The sequence below is a fragment of the Pseudophryne corroboree genome, chromosome 3 (genome assembly GCF_028390025.1).
Source record: "Pseudophryne corroboree isolate aPseCor3 chromosome 3, aPseCor3.hap2, whole genome shotgun sequence".
NCBI lineage: Eukaryota > Metazoa > Chordata > Amphibia > Anura > Myobatrachidae > Pseudophryne > Pseudophryne corroboree.
The window spans coordinates 498,855,452-498,876,017 of NC_086446.1; the positions used below are offsets into that span (position 1 = coordinate 498,855,452).

Consider the following 20,566-nt stretch of genomic DNA (forward strand, 5'->3'; position numbering starts at 1 on the left):
TTTATTACTAAAAGTCGCATGTTTCCCCAATAATAGCATGCAAAATCCGTTTTATCCTTAAAAATTGCACCCTATTACATTTGCAAATTTTATCAAGTTAAAAACTTGTGATTTGTTATGTGTTTTTTTAAGACACTTAAAAAAATTGCACCCTATTACATCTAGGCCATGGATTGGCAAATTTGCGACTTACGCCAGTGCCGGATTTTTCAACCAGTTGAAAAATAGGCACAGGCATTGAATAAGGCGAATCTGATATGCCCTAAAAACGGCCTATAATTGGCAACTACGTATTCCTCCCCCAAAACCTCCGCTGCAGGAACACTCGCCACCCATCTCCCACCTAAATCCACCACCCCCCACCTAAAACTGCTATAGCGTGTTTTTGCAAACACTGGCAATAAGCAATATAACCCATATTACATTTAAAAAAAATAAAAAAATACACAACACAATTTTTTTTTATTTTTTTTTTTCAAAAAACTTTATCAAAAATTTAAAAATTGTTAACTTCAACGCCAATTCTGCCCAGGATTCATACACTGTACCATGAGAGAGTGCCTTTTTACAGGGAGATGCCAACGGTCAGCTGGCACTATCTCACAAGTCGGCACCAGTGTTTGGCACCTGGCGCGTGAGGTAGCCTCATAGACTGTTTCTGGATCATCTTTTGATCCTCTGTCATCAACCGCATCTCCACTGCAATATAATTGTTAAATTGTTGATCCACGTCCGGGGTCCTATGCAGAACTTCCTCGGCATGTTGGAAAACTTCTGGGAGCAAGAGGGGGCGCTATAGGGGGCTGAAGTGGCCTTCCTCGCCGTTCGCCTTGGTCTTGTAGGTCGTGGCTGTGGGGTTTGCTCCACCACTGGCACCACCACTGGCTCATCCACTTCTGTCCCTTGGCCTGTGGTGGGCTCCTCCTCCACCTCCTGGCTAAGTTCCTGCAATAGAAGAAAAACAACAATTGGGTCTATGTAAAAATTTGTGGGTGGCATAAAAAACAAATGTGTGTGTGTGTGTGTACTTACCAGATCCAGACTCTCCTGGGCCGCCTCTTCCACAAGAAATGGAGACTCTGGATCCAGATGGTCCAGTGACCTTACCCGCGGCTCTTGCTCCAAAATGAACTTTAATTGGTCATAGTACCACAGCGTTGGTTTATAGACCTCTTCTGTCCCGGCTCCAGATCGCTGTGATTCCTGCACCTTCTTGTGTTCCTTTACAAAGACTGTTTGGAAATTTGCTATTTTCTTCTTCACCCAAGGCACGTCGGCAATAGAGTCTCTGCCTCTACTGTACTGGATGAGCTGTTGATATGCCCGATTCCTCTTTGTTCTGTTGGCATAGTCCGGACTTCTGACACACCACAGGCACTCGTTCTCATGGTACATGTCGATGAAGCCTGACCAGAGTTGGTGGTGCTCGTCAGTTGTCATTTCTGGTTGAAAATAAAATAACACAATTAACCTACAAAATACAACTGTCGCATACAAAATGCCTAAAAATACTATTACAAAATAATAAACATTAGCACATTAAAATACTACGCAGCACCCCAAAAAATGCAGCCCTTAATGCATCCCCCCAAACAGTAGTGTACAGCGGCCATGTGGACACATACATGCAGCACCCCCTTGCCCCCCTCCCCAAACATTAGTGCATGACTCATTTCGTCGCACCCCAGAAAAAAACATCTAAAACCCCCCAAAAAAATCATTTGTGCATGACACATTACGTCGCACTGCAGAAATACCCCATGGCCCCCCTATAGAGGTACAGTGTTAATTAGGTCCATAGGGCATCTCCTCACAGCAAGCCTCCCCCTGTCCTCATGTGCCTCCCAGTGGTACAAGTAGAAAAAAATTATTCGTGGTACTGTGTGCACACGCCAAAGGCGCCTGTCCAAAAAAATGGGTGTGGCCAAATTCCACACGGCATAGCCATTTAAAATGGGGGCGTGATACACATATGAGGGGGCCAGATACACACTGCCCCCGCCATGCCAGGTACACACTGCCCCCGCCGTGCTGACACCCAAATACCCCCCCCACCCCCCTGCTGCTGCCTGAAGTGGCTGGTACTCACTTTTTAAAGAAGTTTGCTGCTGCCCACAACTACACGTGTAGATGCTTCAGCCTCCGTGCAGTGAATGACGAATATGGACTGCTTGGAGTGGCTCTGATGATGCAGATAGGTATCGCAAGCTCATATCGCAATCTACTGGAAACACTTGCGATATGCACTAGCTAGTACACCGATATAGCAAGGATTGACTTGCGTGCACAGTCTATCCATGCTTGCGATACCGACCTGGCTAGACAGCGAATCGGGATCACAAGCGGCATAACACCTTGTGATTTGCACTAACTTTTTCTTACGAATTTGATTATATAGTCAAAATTTTAAAAAAATCTCAGTGTGTACACACCTTAAGACAAATTGCGCACTTTGCGTAGACTGCTTTTAAAATCATGTTTCTTATCAGCATTTTTGTGAACACTCTGCAGTGACGTATCTACATTAGTATACGTAATATATAGTATGATTTACAACCATTTAGTATAGTCCAAATATTCTGCTCCACTATTAATTTTACAAACTCCTATCTCTGCCCACCTTTATGGGGTACAGGTGTGACAAAATAAGCCCAGCAAATCCCGCCTACTTCTCTGCAAGCCACAACTCTTTTGTGTCTGAATTGGGTCTGTCCTTTTCGCATCAAAAATGTTGAAAGGTGGGCATTCGGTAAAAGCTTCAAATGAATATAAAGCACCCAATGATAACGTTAAGTACATGGAAATTAATATAAAACTCCCCAATAGTTCATTAATACCCCTTTCAGACATAAGAGCCGGGAAATACACAGGTATGACCCAGGTCTATCAACCCGGGAAATTCCCGGGTTTCAGTCTGAGACCCCCATTCACACTACACCAAAACCCCAGGAAATTTACAGGTTGGATGCGTGAACCTGGGTCTGTCCTGGAATTTGGTGTGGATTTAAAGGGGACTCTTTGATTGGGCTCACAGTATTGCTAATGCTGTTTAATGCGCATATTTAGCTCGGCAGATAACTGCAGTGGGAGAAGAAGGGCATTAGGGTAACCTGCCGGGGTGCTACGGGTGATCTGGCTGATGTAGTCACCTCTTAACCTGGGCACCTCCAGCTCTTGTATGGTGAGGTTGTGCTCATTGCTGCTTTTCCCTCATATCAGTGGGTTGGAGAGGGAAGATGGAGATGACTGAGGAGCACTGCAAGAGGTGGTATAATACTAAGGAATATAGCAGAACTTTGGACCTATGGTATATCACACTTCCACACTGCCCCCTACATTGAGACCCCAACAAAGACCCAGAGATGTTTCATGTCCGCTGCTCCATAGCTTGTCTGCAGCTTCTCCTCCTCTGTCATATGGGTAACAGCCAATGAAAACGTTTTCTTTTAACCCGGGTCTAAAAATCTGGGTTGGATGGGTTCACAGTGCAGGCGACCCGGGCAAAACCCTGGTGCAGAGCAGGGTCATAGACCCGGGACTTCGATCTGGGTCGTTTCTGTTCATACATAGCAAAAATCTGGGGTGATGCGCGTTCACAGGCAAAAATCTGTTGGTTTTTTTTTTTATTTTGCTGCTGCATGTGTGAAAGGGGTACCATTAATTATTTCTAACCGTAACAACTCCCAATAAAATAATTGGTACTTACCTTCCAGTGTCCACTTACACTGGAGCCAGGTATAGTGTTAAAATACTGGCAGTTGAACCTTCTGGGCTTACCGCAGGCAGTAATTGATTAGATTTGAGAGGGGTGTCCATACTCATCTAAGTTAAAGCTGCCTATCGTTTTTCTTGCTGCATGCAAAAGCAATAACGAATTAAAAGTTAATTTTTACTTCAATATAGTGCACCAGAAACAGATCCTTTTCCTCTTTTCCTTTCATACCTTGTTGTACTCTTTTTTTTTTTTTTTTTTTCCAAAATGTTTTTATTTTAATTTTCACTTAAAACATTTTCCAATACAATGTCAACAAAGCATTAAGTAAGATAATACTTAAGAGAACAATACAGTAGAAAATAATTGTAGTTCAAATTGTTATATCCAAAATATAGGATTTGTGTATTATCAAAATCTTATACATTCAATCAATAAGAAAAGAGTAAGGGAGAATTTATTCTTCCAAGGAAAGAAAATATAGAGAAGAAGGAGAGAAGAAGAGAAGGAATAGAAGAGCATAAAATGACAAATGGATGTTCGTATGATATAAAGGGAGGAAGGTGGGAAAGGGGTCGCCTGTAGCCCCGTGATCAAGAAGAAGAGGGAGGGGGGGGGGGGGGGGGGAGAGGTACTAGGGAAATGGGCGTTAACTCAGTCGGATCGGAGGTTCGGATATAAATACTGCAGTTTCATACCATAGAGTTGTACGAAAACAATTATGAATCTGAGTTTTTGTTGAAATGTTTAAAGTGTCAATAAAAGAGTCCCAAATCTCAAAAAATTTCGCTATGCGTTGTTCTTTATGTAACGAAGTTTCCATCCAATCCATTTTGAATACATGAAAGAGTTTATCTTTAAACATTTGTAAGGAAGGGGGAGATGGGTGTATCCATTGTTGTAATATACATTTTTTTGCCACAGCTGATAAAATCAACAGTAGCTTGCGACAACCCGGAGATATTCTAGAAGTGGTTGTCAATATTCCAAAAACGGCCCATTCAGGGGACAGTGGTAGAAAATTAACCAAGTCTGAAATAGCGAATTGTTTTATTTGAAACCAGAATTTTTTGATATAAGCACAATCCCATAGACAGTGATAAAGAGTAGCTTCAGGTCGAGTGCATTTTGGACATGTTGAAGTGGAGGACATCCCCACTAACTGACAACGAGAAGGTGATAGGTATCCTCTATAAAAGATTTTAAAAAACATTTCCTGGTACATAATGGTTGGGAGGGTACGATTGGAATATAAAAGCGCCTCTAGAATGGTTGCTTCGCTAAGATCAGGAAAGTGTCTCTGCCATCTGGTGATGCCTGTGTCATAGTGGCCTTCATAATATGGTGTCCGCAATATTTTATAGAATCTTGAAATATCTCCTTTAGTGTTAGATGTAGATCGAAGGGAGGTATCCAACTGGTTCCTCCAGTCCATGGGAGAAAGACAAGAGGTCACCTTTGAGACATAGTGCTGTGCTTGCAAAAAGGCTAAATTGTGAATTTTTAGAAAAGAAAATTTAGATTGAGCCTGAGAAAACGTAATAGTACGTTGTGTGATTGTATCGGTAAGTTGGTGAATTGTGGTAAGCCCCTGCTGAGCCCACAGAGAAAAGGGGCTAGATGCCAAACCATGTTGAAAGTTTACATTGCCAAGCCAAGGAAGAAACAAAGAGTATGAGGCATTGAGTTTCCATTTATTACGAATTGTATGCCAAACTGACCACGCTGACATTAAGAGAGGGTTATCTAGTACTCCTGCTGGTATGTCGGATTTATGGAGGTGTAAAAAACAAACTAAATCTATATTGGTTAGAAAGGACTGTTCTACTAAATAGTTGGAATATAAATCAGAGTGCGAGATCCAATCCTTAATATGTCTGCATACAGCAGCATAGTTATAGATTTCCATATTTGGAAAATTAATACCTCCTTCTGATTTAGTTCTTTGTAGCAATCGGAGACTAAGGCGCGGTTTCATTTTTTTCCAAATAAATTGTCTGAAGGCTGCCTCAATTCTTTTGAGATCTGTCTTGGTAAATACGAGTGGTAGAACCTGAATAGGATATAGCAGCTTCGGGAAGGTAATCATCTTTATAAGGTTGGCTCTACCTAGAAAGGATAATTTTAAGTGTTGCCACCCGTCCAATTCTTTAAGAACTGTATCAATATTACTTTTAATATTCATGATATATAAATCATGGATATTTCTAGGGAGGCGAATTCCTAAATAAGGGATGTAAGTATCTGCCCATTTCAGATCACCAACCGATAATGTATTTCTACGAAAGGAGGCGCTTAGGGCCATGATGGTAGATTTGGAGTGATTTATGGTAAAACCTGATATCCTTCCAAAATCTTCTAGTTTACAGAGAAGGGGCATTAAACATTCGTGTGGATTAGAGATAAACAAGAGAAGATCGTCTGCAAAAGCAGCTATCTTGATTTCCGCATTGTCATAGGACATACCTCGGAAAAGGGGCCAGGATTGGAGTACTCTCAACAAAGGATCTAGTGCAAGGTTAAAAAGTAAGGGGGATAGAGGGCATCCCTGTCGAGTTCCCCTAAACATTTGAATAGGGTCACCCAAAAGTCCATTAATTAATAATTTTGTTTTAGGGGAGCTATATAAATATTTGAGTAAATTAATAAAGGAAGAACCAAACCCTCGTTGTTGTAATATGGCATATAAATGTGGCCATAAAACTTTATCAAAAGCTTTTTCGGCATCTAAACTCAACAATATGTTAGTGGAGTGGTCTTGAATTGTTGAGGAATATAAAGCCGCTATTGCCATACGGACATTGCGAACCATATTCCTGCCATGAGTAAATCCAGATTGGTGGGGTGTCAGGAGAGAAGGAAGGATTGTTTGTAGGCGAGAAGCCAGAATTTTAGAGAGAATTTTGTAATCCTGATTCAGGAGAGTAATGGGTCTATATGAGGCTACTAAATCTGGATTTTTATTGGGTTTCAATAATAATATGGTATAGGAATCATTAAATGTAGGGTAGTTGAGTTTTCCCTCCTGAATCTGTTTAAAAACATGAGTCATGGAAGGAATGATATCATCTTTTAGTATCTTATAATAGTTCCCATTAAATCCATCAGGGCCCGGTGACTTGTTGAGATGTAGACTATCAATGGCAACTCTGACATCCTCTTCTGTTATGTCACTAGAAAGGAATTCTTTCTGTTGAGTTGTTAAATATGGTAAATTGGCTTCTTTAAAAAAGGATTCTGACAAAAGGGGGTCAATTGGTGCGTCTTCATAAAGAGAAGTAAAATATGAATGAAATATACTGTTAATGTCAGCAGGTTTAGCGGCCATTGTATTAGAGCTTGGATCTAGGATTTTTATAATGAATTGTTTCTTCCGTTGTCGACCTGCCATGTAGGCCAAAATTTTCCCCGATTTACCCCCCCAGCGGTAATAAGTATTTTTAGAATAATCCACTTTAATTTGAGCTTCCTTTAAAAGGAAAGATTCCAAAATTTGTTTATGATGTAGATAATTAGATTTATTATCTGCTGTTGAAAATCGCAAATAATAACGGTACGCTTCCTTTAGTCTATTTTTCAAAGAGAGTAATGTTTCTCTATGGGCTCGGTTACGTTTGGCTATGTAAGATATCACGTGTCCTCTCATCACCGCCTTTGAGGCCTCCCAGAATAAGACAGGATCGTTCCAATGTTCTAAGTTATCGTCTACATATTCCCTCCACTTGGTCTTCAAATATAATTGAAAATCATCATTTTGGGAGAGGAAAGATGGGAAGCGCCAAAGGCGCGAGGAGTGCCAAGGAGTATGTCTAGTTAAGTCAAAAAGTATGGGGGCATGATCCGATATAATGATAGGGTCTATTATAGTATTACAGACTCGCTGGAATAGAGTATCCGCTACCAGTATATAATCTATTCTGGTAAATACATCATGAACCCTAGAATGAAATGTGAAGTCTTTGCAAGAGGGATTATGCAGTCTCCACTGATCAACCACATCATGGTTGGAACAGAGAAAATCAATCCCATTTGCACGATTGGAAGGGATGGGGGATGCATGGGCGGAGTGATCCAATAAAGGATTATGTAAGCAATTAAAATCGCCACCAATTATTAAATTAGGGTTATCATATTTCATAAGAAGATTTGATATTTTTTTATAAAAGGTTAAATTAGACATGTTGGGAGCGTAAATATTTAGAATCGTAAATTTCTCACCATGAACTGAAAGATGTACCAGCAAGAACCTCCCCTCCTTATCAGCTACTACATTATCAATAGTATATTGAAGATGTCTACTAAATAAAATCGCCACACCACGTTTCTTTTTATCAAAAGAGGCTGAGACACATTCCCGAATCCATGCCGCTTTGAGTGTCGTATGGGGACCACGCAACCAGTGCGTCTCCTGTAATAAAGTGATATCGGGGGTTAATCGTTTGAGATGAGATAGTACCCGTCGTCGTTTACATATGGAATTTAATCCTGCTACATTCCATGACAGAAACCGGATAGAAGTCGATGATAGTTGGGGGGCTAAATTAGAAATGTCAGCATGGGCCGTCATCCAATTCCACACCTACCAAAGGAGAATGTAAACAGTGTATCTTTAATTCGGGTGCCCGTCACATCCCAGCGAGTGCGACCGGCGTTCTGAATGTAGGTTGAGGATAGTATCTGCATGGGGAGAATGGAAAGGGGCCACAGGCGATTCAGGAGAATGGGAGAAAGGGATGAAAAAGAAGATGAGAAAGAAAATAAAGAGCACCAAAAATAACATATGAATAAACTGCAATGCATCATAAACATAGTAAGCATATGGTTACTGCAATAATTCCGACAATTTATTAATAATAGATTAACCCCTATTTCACAAAGAGGGGTAAGAAGCTACCATTTTGCCGGAAGTCCCGGATAAATCGTAAATAGTCGAGATGACAATCCATCAATTCATCCATTTGGGGGTGGATTTTTAGAGGAACCTTGTAATGGAATCTTTAGGTGATCTCTAGCTTGGTCAGGATTATCAAAAGTAAGGGTTCTTCCATCGGTGAAGACCCGCAGTTTAGCTGGGTAGAGGAGGGCAAATTTAACATTCTCAGTGAACAAATGTTTGCATATTGGGGTGAATTCTTTTCTCCTCTGAGCCACGGAGGCCGAAAAGTCTTGAAATATCAGCACTTTAAAGTTTCGTACCTCAAGAGTGCGTTTTTTCCTGTACGCCATAAGTATGTTCTCTTTATCTCTAAAATTAAGAAATTTGGCAATAACAGGACGGGGGCGTGTTTGGGATGAAGGGGGCCCTCTATCAGGACCAATTCGATGTGCCCTTTCAATAATCACTGTTCCCGAAGTACTGGGAACATTAAGGATTTGAATTATATCAACACTGAGTAAATCGAAAAGATCTGAACCTGATATTGATTCTGGGATTCCTATAAATCTGAGATTGCTCCGCCTATCTCTGTTTTCAAGTTCATCAATCTTTGAGGTTAGGAAAGCTATTTGTTGATAGTGGGAATCATCAGAATTTTGCAGAGATACAATAGCATCTTCTGCCGTACTAACACGTTGTTCCACTTCCACTAATCGTTTGGTATGTGATTCTAAATGGGACAGGACCGTATTCAAACTTGTTTGAATTGCGTCTAACTTTTTCTCCAGAGTTGGGTTTAAAGGCATGGAGCTCTCCACAGGGAAAGAGGGTATATTGGGTGAGGAGGAAAGATCTTGAGAGGCTGAAGGAGGTGAGCGGCTGGGTTGGGGAGCGCTAACCTTTTCCCTAACAGAAGGGGTTTTGGATTGAGATTTCCCGTTCCTGACCATATTATCAGTTGGATATTTGTCTACAAACTTGTCCATACTATGGGACAATAACCAGATTAGCTAGAGATCCTGTACCACCTATGGATGTAAATCTTTGAGGTAACTACATAACTAAAAATATATCCAGAGTCAATTCGGTGGGAATTAAATCTCTAAAACAATATCCAACGAGACTTACACCAATATATAATTGGAAGTAGATATAGTGTATAGAGAATTATGATCTTGGAATTAACGTAAATTGAATTGAATACCAGTAACGTGGAGTATATAAGTTATCCCACGTCTCTTTTGCGGGAAGTTAAGTGATGTTTAATGGTAACGTCTAACCTCTGTGATCAGTGCTATTTAACGTGTTAGGGGAATAGCATATAGCACTTATGGCTAGAAGTTATAATAATGACTACTACCTTAGTTAACAGTAATCTAAACAATATAGATATGAAACAGTACAGCACATAAACATGTCACTCTGTGCAGAATTTTAGTCAGAGGCTTTGTCACCACTTTAACCTTTGTTATGATAAATTATTTTGAAACAAGCTCTTTGCAATCATCAATCACAGTATGTTTTCTGATATATGCCAGATTGGAAGGGTAATGCTGGCTTTTATGATTAAACACCACTAGATGGCAGTATTTGCTTTCTGTAGCACGGTTGAGTGACGTACTATTAATTTATGGCACAGGTAGCTGCAATATAGCTTGAGAAAATTTGCAATAGTATACTTATTACATACAGTGGTTTTATATTCACATTAAATCATAAGTTCCTTGGGTCAAAGCATGTTTTGTCTTGAGGTATGGAGTAAAGATAAGAATATATAGGAGAGAAGAGGGCTTATAGTAGAGAGAAAATGAAAGAGGGAGATGGGTAATTGATACCAGATTAGTCAATTCGCGGTTATTAGAGGTAGTACCGCTCCGTCCGTCACCAGCTCTGGTCTCGACAATCCCGATGGGTGATCGATGGGTAGAGGAGATCAAAAAGAAACTCTGCAGCAAAGGGTGGGATCCGTCCTCCCAGAGCCGCAGTTCCAATGCCAGGACAGGGGATCTCCGCACAGAGGTCTGAGTCTGCCGCAATCAGGGTTCGATGACCGGCCGCGGCCGCAGGCCCGTCTTCCACAAGTCCCCACCGGGGCTCTCAGCAGCAGACCTTCCTCCGATATCTGGGTAACAACAGGGGTGGGCAGCACGTCGATCAGTTTCAGTCCGTCCAATCGCCAGCCCAGCAGGCAGCCCCGCCAGTACTCCACACACCACACTAGCAGGTAAGTTCAGCGGGTAGTCGGTTAAAGCTGTGTTTTGGGGATGAATGCCCGTTGCTACCGGAGCACCGCTGCGTCTTCTTCATACAGGGGAATGTGAGGCATGTATCCGATACGTCCCTGAGGTCTTATACAGGGCTGAGTAATCCTCCGTCCCCTCTCTTCACCCGACGGCAGTGGGTCGTATATCCGCCACTAAGGTTACGGGGAGTGGGCTCTAGGGGCAGTCGTCTCCGGCAGTGTCCGCCAGACTGCGCCAGTCAGTTAGGTCCCGGTCACTGCCTACTCGGCTCCGCCACCGAACGGGGGGTAGTCTCGGGATTTCACTACTTTCCCCGATATTAAGTCAAGGTCTCTCTCTAGGCAGCTCAGAGCCACCTCCAACAATGGCTATACCTCGCCACGAGGCACGTAGAGGCGCCGTCTGTGTGGGCCGAGTTCCGGTGGAAATATTTCTCCGCTGTCTCCAATATATGGCTTGCTGTGTGCAGCCAGTCTTCCCACGGCTCTCCGTGCGGATTATATTTGTCAATCAGCCGTTTTAAGGAAGGATGGTGGAAGATTTTGTACAGGAGAGACGGAGAGAGGACTAAAACGCGGCCATCTCGATGCTCCGCCCCCCTTGTTGTACTCTTATACGATCTGTGGTAGCACCCCCATAACCTGTATGATTATTTGATACAGTATTAAGATTTGGGGTTCCCCTGTCAATATTGATTTATAGATATTCACATAAGATAGACACAACAATTCCAGTGCAACAGTTCCCTCTCTTTCCCCTTTCCCTTTATTGCATGCAAAAGCGGCCAGTATTTACCCAGCATGCAAAAAACTAAGTTTTTGCACCTCTTACATTGCAACATGGTTTGTACAGGTGCACAGTTAATTGTCATCCATGAGTAAATCTAGTGATTTTTGACTATATTTTAAAATGTGATTTGTGTCACTGAAATGGAAGGCAACATTATTATTATTATTATTATTATTATTATTATTATTATCAGTCAGTCCAGTGATCAGTCACAGTGGTGGTGTCCTCTTCTGCCACATGTCCAGTGCTGCTGTATAATAAGTCCCTTACTGTGTCGATGTGTTATTCTGCATCAGACCAGTGGTAGTGTCCTGTGTATCAGACCAGTGGTAGTGTCCTGTGCATCAGTCAGTCCAGTGATCAGTCACAGTGGGGGTTTTTTATTATTATTATTATTATTATTATTATTATCATCAAACTATGGGGGGGTATTCAATTGTTTGAAAAGTCAGTTGGGTGTCAGGAAAAAACAGACACCCAACAGACTTTTCAAACAATTGAATTCCACCTTATGTGTCCAGTTAATAAGAAAACTTTGTCCCAAATAATTTGCAGACCACTAGAAGTGGAGACAGGGATGTGATAAGTGAATGTTGGAGGAAGCTGAATTGAGGGTTTAAGTTGGGCGCACACTGATACAATTGTCAAGCCGTTCTCGGGTGATCGGCCGTTGGATTGTATAGGTGTGTACACTGTCCCGATGTTGGAGCTTCGACCGTTAAACTTCTAAAAACACCCTGCAACGTTCAGCCTCTGATCGCATCTAATGTTCTGTTTAATATTCATCTTTCTGGACGGCAACATATCAGAACAAAAGTGCAGTGTGTACACATGTTTGATCGATATTCTGCCTGCTCTTGCAATTATACACCTGCAGCAGCGCCACCTCTGGTCGTTTCCTTGTATTGCTCCTGCAGAACCTGAGTAGTGGCCTCACAGGTCTCAGATATGATCTCTCCCAGGGCTTGTGAGGATATAGCTGTGCTGTACCTCAGATCTGCCAGTGTCCTTGCAATAGCCAGATAATGTAACCACCAGTCTATGCTCTGCCGAAGTAGGCCTCCTAAAATAGGTGTCCTCTTTCTCTATGAGCGGGGTGACCAGTGTGACAAGCTCCAGGAAGCAGTGCCAGATTATTCTCATGGGCCTGGAGCTGAAATTGATGAAGGGCCTATTGTCTGAAGGGGGTATGACCAGCACGGTGTGGGGTGGGGAGTGGGAGGCTATTGATATGGGTGTGTGCCCAGTGCTGTATTTAAATATATATGTGTGTGTGTGTAATATTTATCTATATATATCAATAAAGATAGATATAGGGAAGATAGACAGAGTAGGAGAGAGTTACTAGGGGGAATTCAATTGTTTTTTAAGAGAACGACAGTAGCTGTTCAATTGTTTTGCTGATCGGGCATGACTGCATGATTTCTGCTCGCCTTTTTGTCAGCATACCCAATAGTTGAAATGGGTTTAGCCGCTTTACGCAGCTAAACCCAGAGCTTTTGGCCATGATAAGTAATGGGCACCCGCAACACTCACTTCCATTTGAATTACAGTTGAACAGCTGTGGGGCACCCAGTACTTATGGGCACACAAGAAACAATTGGATTCCCCCCACTTTGTTCAAGGACACAGTGAGTCTCATGTTTGTGTGTGTGTGTGTGTGTGTGTGTGTGTGTGTGTATAGACAGACAGACAGATTGGGCAGCGCAGACGCATGGGCAGACAGATTGGGCAGCACAAACGCTTGGGCAGCACGGGCAGACAGATTGGGCAGCACAGACAGTGTAATGGTTAGCATTACTACATCACAGCACTGAGGTCATGGGTTTGATTCCCACCATGGCCCTAACTGTGTGGAGTTTGTATATTCTCCAAGTGCTTGCGTGGGTTTCCTCCGAGTTCTCCGGTTTCCTCCCACAATCCAAAAATATACTGGTAGGTTATTTGGATCCCCCCAAAAAAATAACCCTAACACGAATGTCTGTGCGTGTACATGTGATAGGGAGTATAGATTGTAAGCTCCACTGGGTCAGGGACTGATGTGAACGGCCAAATATTCTCTGTAAAGCGCTACAGAATATGTGTGTGCTATATAAATAACTGGTAATAAATAGATAGATGGTTGTTGGGCGGCACTCTGGATGACTTTACAAATGTATTCACGCTGACCCAAAGTCGAGTATATCCTGACAACAATCATAAAGATTCAAACGTTGATACACTTGATTATGCCTGGGAGAGAGAGAGGTTGACGAGAGAGAGAGGGTGATGGGAAGATAGTAATGCAGGGGAGAGGCAGAGGGTGAGGCAGACAGAAAGGCAGTGGGTGGTAGGAAGAGGCAGAGGGTGACAGTGAGAGACGGTGGGTGATGCCAGAGAATGGGTGACCGGGAGGCAGTGGTTGTCGCCAGAGAATGGGTGATATGGGGAGGAACTGGTTTACACCAGGGGAGGCAGTGGATGATGTAGAGGATGATGGGCAGAGCCAGTGGGTGACAAGGAGTGACAGCAGAGAGAGGGTGATGGGGAGATAGTGACGCAGAGGAAAGGTAGAGGGTGAGACAGTGGATGACGGGGACAGATTGTGGGAGATGGAGAAGCAGAGGGTGACCGTGAGAGGCAGTGGGTTACACCACGGAATGGGTGATGGGGAGATGGTGACAGGACAGAGAGGGTGATGGGGAGATAGTGATACAGGGGAAAGGTAGGGGGTGAGGCAGTGGATGAGAAGGAGAGATAGTAGTAGACAGAGAGGCAGAGGATGTGAGGCAGAAGGTGACGCCAGGGAATGGGTGACTGGATGCAGGGGAGAGGTAGAGGTAGAGGGTGAGGCAGTGGGTGACAGTGGGAGATGGAGAGGGTGACAGGGAGCGATAGTAGGAGACAGAGAGGCAGAGTGTGATGGAACTAGGCAGGGGTGACGGGGAGATACTGTAGTGAGTGACAACAGAATAGTGGGTGACTAGGTAGGTGGTAAATAGTATCTTTTCTACCTCCTCTCTCTGTGTCCCTGCTCCCTTTCTGCCCAATTGCTGTGTCACCCTCTCTCTCTCTGTCCCCTGTCCATTGTGCCCCTCTCATCTTCCTGCACCCTATGCCCCCCACTGCCCAGGTGACACGGCTGCCTGCACCATCTACACCCCCTACCCCCCACCGCCCAGGTGACACAGCTGCTTACACCACCTTGCCCTCCACTGCCCAGATGACATGACTGCTTACACCCCTTGCCTGCACTGCCCAAGTGACATGGCTGCCTACACCCTCTGCCCCTACTTCCCAGTTGACATGGCTGCCTACACCCATTGCCCACACTGCCCAGGTGATATGGCTGTCTATTCCCCATTGCCCAGGTAAAATGATTGTCTATACCCCTCCAAAGGTAAGCCTACACCCACTGCCCATGTGACATGGCTGTCTATACCCCCTTCTCCCCACTGCCTATGTGACACGGCTGCCTATATCCATTGCCCGCACTGCCCAGGTGACACGGCTGTCTATAGCCACTGCCCTCCACTGCCCAGGTGACACGGCTGTCTATAGCTACTGCCCTCCATTGCCCAGGTGACACGGCTGTCTGTATCCACTGCCCCCCACTGCCCAGGTGACACGGCTGTCTGTATCCACTGCCCAGGTGACACGGCTGTCTGTATCCACTGCCCAGGTGACACGGCTGTCTATAGCCACTGCCCAGGTGACACGGCTGTCTGTAGCCACTGCCCTCCACTGCCCAGGTGACACGGCTGTCTATAGCTACTGCCCTCCATTGCCCAGGTGACACGGCTGTCTGTATCCACTGCCCCCCACTGCCCAGGTGACACGGCTGTCTGTATCCACTGCCCCCCACTGCCCAGGTGACACGGCTGTCTATAGCCACTGCCCAGGTGACACGGCTGTCTATATCCACTGCCCAGGTGACATGGCTGTCTATAGCCAGACCTCAGATGGCCAATGGCAGGCTACTATAGCAGGAAAACATTTTTTCCTGTCTGCAGTAGCACTGCTGATGCTGTGGGCCTATTATGATGGGGGGCCTGGAGCTGCAGCTCCATCCGCCCCATTGTTAATCCGGCCCTGCCTGGAAGGTAGGAAATTCATGAAGTGCTCAGGGTGGTTCTCCTGGATCTCTTGTACCAGTGGTATATGGGAAAAGGTGTCTCGCTTTAGCAGCCAATCCTTGGTCCAGCAACTACCATTCTTTCTCCTCTTTATTTTTTCTAATAGCGTGTAATGTGCAACAATACAAGCACAAGACTTTCACCTTTTCAAACTCATGATGGGGATTGAAACGAATGAGCGCAGAAGATAAAATGATTTTCTTTTGATCGTATGGACGGAGGGGGATCCGTGCTGCAAGTATAATTGTATAGGTGTTCATATCTGCTCTATTTTGGGGACATTTGATCAGGAGTGTGGTCGATTGAATCATTGCATCTAAAGCTTTGTGTGTCCCTGCTGCCAAGTGTGTCCCTTCCGCCGAGTGCACATGTGTACCAGTTCCAGGGGACCAGGGGGTAGTGCAGTGTTCCTCCTGTCCTCTCTGGCCGTGATGCTGCAGCCTATCTGCTCCATCACCACTAGTCTGCCCCGCCTCCTCTCCTGCCGGGAATGTGCTAGTTGAGTCAGAGAAAAACCACTAACACCGCAAGCAAAATATTTATGGTTGGCAAACATCGACCATCGATGGTATGCCAACCACAAATGTTTTTCTTGCGGTATTTGTGGTTTTACCGTTCGATGGTGGCATTCCGATGTTTGTCACCATCGAATGGCATTTATTCGATGGTATTCAGATGGTTTTCTGTTTGTTTTATTTCTGAGAGCTGCACTGTCCCCGTCTTTTTCCTGGCTGCTGTGGGTCGGCATCAGGGTCATCTTGGGTTCATTGGAGGCGGTCTCTGTACCTCTATGTCGGCCTCAGATGTGACTACCCTGTTCTTATCTGGCGCAAAGTGTATAATGTGCTCTACCTGGCGCAAACACTCAACCACGCATCCCCCTATTTAAATGATAGCCAAAATCAAATTGCTGATAGTTAGTCAAAATCTCCTACTGCCAGTTCAAGGGAAATCTCTCAGTCAGAATCTCTCCATGTGTATGCACCTTTAGAATCAACAGGCAGAAGTAAAGATGAAATGTTTGGTAAAGTTGCAGAAGAGTATGTATAAATACATTCTATGGTGTTCTTCAGGTAACTTCTCTGTATTGCTGCATCACATTGTGCTATTACAGACTGATATCTTTTAAAAGTCCACTCTCTAAAGGCCGTTTTCAAATAAGACACGCACATTACCATATAACAGCAATTTTAAAGTAGATTTATTTGAGTGAGATATTAAAAAAACACTTTTCGCTAGCATCCATAAGGGATATTGGGGGAAACTAGTACCAAGGGGTATAGGCCGTCATTCTGAGTTGATCGCTCGCTGACGTTTTTCGTAGCACAGCGATCAGGTTACTATTGCGCATGCGTATGCACCGCAATGCGCACGCGCGTTGTACGGGTGCAAGCAGCATCATTGCTGCAATGCTTCTAGCGACTATTCCATTCACACAACCGATCACAAGGAGATTGACAGAGGGAGTTTATGGGTGTCAACTGACCGTTTTCTGGTAGTGGTAGGGAAAACGCAGGCGTGTCCAGGCATTTGCAGGGCGGGTGTCTGACGTCAATGCCGGCACCGGACAGACTGAAGTGATCGCAAGGGCTGAGTAAATTCAGACCTACTCAGAAACCGCAAAACAATTTTCATCCCGCTCGGCTGCACACCTGCAAAACAAAAATACACTCAACCCCCCCAACCCCCCCCCCCCCCCCCCCCCCCCCCCTCCCCTTGGGCGGCGACTATACGTTTGCATGGCCAGGTCCAAAGGAGCCAGTGCACTTTAAATTTCTTCAACTGGGTGTGCTGGCTCCTCCCCTCTATGCCCCCTCTCACAGACAGTTTAGAAAAAAGTGTCCTCAGGAGAGTATGCACATCTCTGTAGCTCCAGAGAGTTTTCTTCAATTTCTTTTAAATCTTTTATTTTTTTCGGTATGCTGTCTGGGCAACAGTGTACCTGCTCCGTGGGAGTTAGGTGGGGGGACAGTCACCAGCCTTTCAAGGTGCAGAGTCGCTTTCCCGAGGAGCTGTCACTCCTAATGCTGCCTGAAGATGACATCGGTGAGTACAAACCGGGGGCCCCGCCAGGGGCGTCCCCCGGTTAAAAGTGCGGCTGACCACGGGCGAGGCGTACAGGACCCTCCCGCTAAGGTCCCCCGAGTAGTACTGGCACATAAGGGCTTAACTAGCGCTTGCGTGATGTTTTACGCAAAAGAGGACTTTTGCCAGTATAATATATGTAGTAGCTCCGATGCCATTGGAGGGGGCGGAGCTACCTCAGTGCGGGACCTGAGGTGTTTTGGCGCCTTCCTCTGCTTACTGCAGCCACATACAGCACACACAGCGCTTCCTGATCCTACAGACATGCTGCATATCTGGTACAGTGTGTAGCAAAGGGGCGAGCCACTTCTGTACACTATCCTGTGCCTATTTAGGACAATAATTATTAGTGTTTACTGTATTATAGAGAGCTGACAGCCTCACTGAGGCTGTGCAGCTCAGGGTGTGCTGGTGTCCTCTGTGTCTCCTCTCACATACAGTAAGGGCAGGCTTGCATTATAACGGTCTGTGTATATGTGTATGTTGTTGTGCTTACTGTGAAACATGGGTAAACACAAGCTGTACAGTGTATGTCACACTAGATTCTCTCCCTTATCTAATGACTGTTTCCTGTGAACAATGCAGTCAATCTTCACAAATCAGTGAAGGAGCTGGGGGAGAGGGTCCAGAGCCCCACTGTTTAGGGTCTCTTAAGAGTATGATGTCAGATATGTCATCCCAGCTCACTGCTAATGTGCAGAAAACCCAGCTGTTGCAGATTTAGCTGCTAGGGCAGATGCACAGCCCTACCCCAACCCCCCCCCCCCACCCCCCTCCCTCTCACGCAGGTCCCCAGAAGCATGGTTTACCTGCTGTGCTATCTGATACAGATGGTTATATACAGGATAATGGGGACGACCCAGATCCCGGTGCTGCTCAGGGTATGGAACCCCTCATTTTAGCTATAAGGGATGTGTTGAGGCTCCCCCTAGAGGACGCTGCATCTCAGCAGTCTTTTTTCTTTCTTTGTACAAAACAAGCCTAATGTCACTTTCCCTGATTCTACAGAGTTAGATGACTTAATCAAACAAGCCTGGAAAAATACAGACAAAAAATTCCAAGTGTCCAAAAAGTTTTTGCACACTTTCCCATTTGCACCTGAAGGTCGAAAATTTTGGGAGGAACCCCCTGGGGTGGATGTCTATCTCTCCCCTGTCTAAAAAGGCGGCGCTACCCGCCCCGGGCTCCTTTACCATGAAGGATCCTGTGGATAGGAAGATTGAGGCTACACTAAAATCTATATACACAGCAGCCGGTATAGCACAACGACCGGTTATTGCGGGCTGCTGGATGACCCATGCTATTCATTCTTGGGCCATTCAAATTCAGGGGGGCCTCTCGGGGGATATGCCAGTAGTTACTATGGTAACCCTCCTAAAGCACATTCAGGACACTACAATATTGATGCTCAAACTTCTGCCATGACACAGTCGGCGCGCATGGCCTTGTGGTTGCGTCAGTGGATTGCGGACGCAGAATCCAAACTTAGTGTGGAATCCCTCCCCTTTTCTGGGGAATTGCTTTTTGGGGTCGAAATTGGATACCTAGATTTCCAAAGTGACGGCTGGGAAATCCACGTTTCTCCCCTCTGAGGCCCTGCCGGCGAGACACCCTATCCGGGACCTGCGGTTTGCCCTGCTGGACGATCACTTCCAATTCCAAGCACTGCCCTTCGGCCTGTCTACAGCTCCGATTGTATTCATGAAGGTGATGGCGGAGATTATTCTTCAACTCTGGGTCAGGGGGTCAATGTGGTCCCTTATCTGGACGACCTTTTGATAAAGGCGCGATCCAGGGAGCCTTTGTTGCTCCATATCAACCGCACCATCCATCTTCTGTCAGATTATGGGTGGATCCTCAATTTACAGAAGTCCCACCTGGAGCCAACTCAGAGGCTCCTGTTCCTGGGGATGTTGCTGGATACGGTGGCCCAGAAGGTGTTTCTACTAGAGGACAAGGCAAAAACACTTCAGGAGGTGGTCCGCAGAGTGCTCCGACCCACTCAATTGTCCGTACATCTTTGCATAAGATTGTTAGGCAAGATGGTTGCCTCATACGAGGCGATCCAGTATGGGAGGTTCCATGCCAGAACATTTCAGTTGGATCTCCTGAGCAAGTAGTCCGGCTCACATCTACAGATGCACCGGATGATTCAGCTGTCACCTCAGGCCAGGATTTCCCGCCAGTGGTGGCTACAGTCCTCCAATGTCCTGGAGAGCCGGAGTTTCGGGATTCAGGATTGGACCCGCCTCACGACGGATGCGAGTCTGAGGGGATGTGGAGCTGTCACCCAAGGGGCACAGTTCCAGGGCAGGTGATCAGCCCACGAAGGCCTCCTTCCGATCAACATTCTGGAACTTCGGGCGATCTACAATGCTCTGCTTCGGGCCTCTCCTCTGCTCAAGGATCATGCAATCCAGGTGCAGTCGGAAAACGCCACGGCGGTGGGATATATCAATCGACAAGGAGGGACAAAAAGCAGAGCCTGCATGCGAGAGGTGTTAAAGATACTCCTCTGGGCAGAAAAGAAATGCAAGAGCCTTATCAGCAATCTTCTGATAAAGCTAAATATTTATCTTATATAATACCCTTTATGAGGTCTAAGAACACTGTACGCTATCTACGTATGAAGTACCGTAATGGTACGCACGTTGCGTAACAATCGCTTAGCCGTAGTCGAGACGCTCAAGCGTCACGTTCGCTCACGGCCAAGAGATCACAGGCAGGCACGCTATTGGCTGCTGAC

At 45.2% G+C, this 20,566-nt stretch overlaps 1 protein-coding gene across 5 annotated transcripts in view; it reads left to right on the forward strand.

The window, feature by feature from the left end:
- The window catches only part of FOXK2 (forkhead box K2), a 165,046-nt gene that overhangs the window by 124,804 nt on the left and 19,676 nt on the right, over nucleotides 1-20,566 (forward strand). Inside the window, exon 1 of one of the 5 annotated variants that reach the window (XM_063960990.1) lies at nucleotides 15,883-15,987. The exons of the other annotated variants lie outside the window; for them this stretch is intronic. The gene's annotated coding sequence lies outside the window, so the exon portion shown is untranslated. Of the gene's footprint in view, nucleotides 1-15,882; nucleotides 15,988-20,566 lie in introns of those variants that run through there. 5 annotated transcript variants of the gene reach the window in all.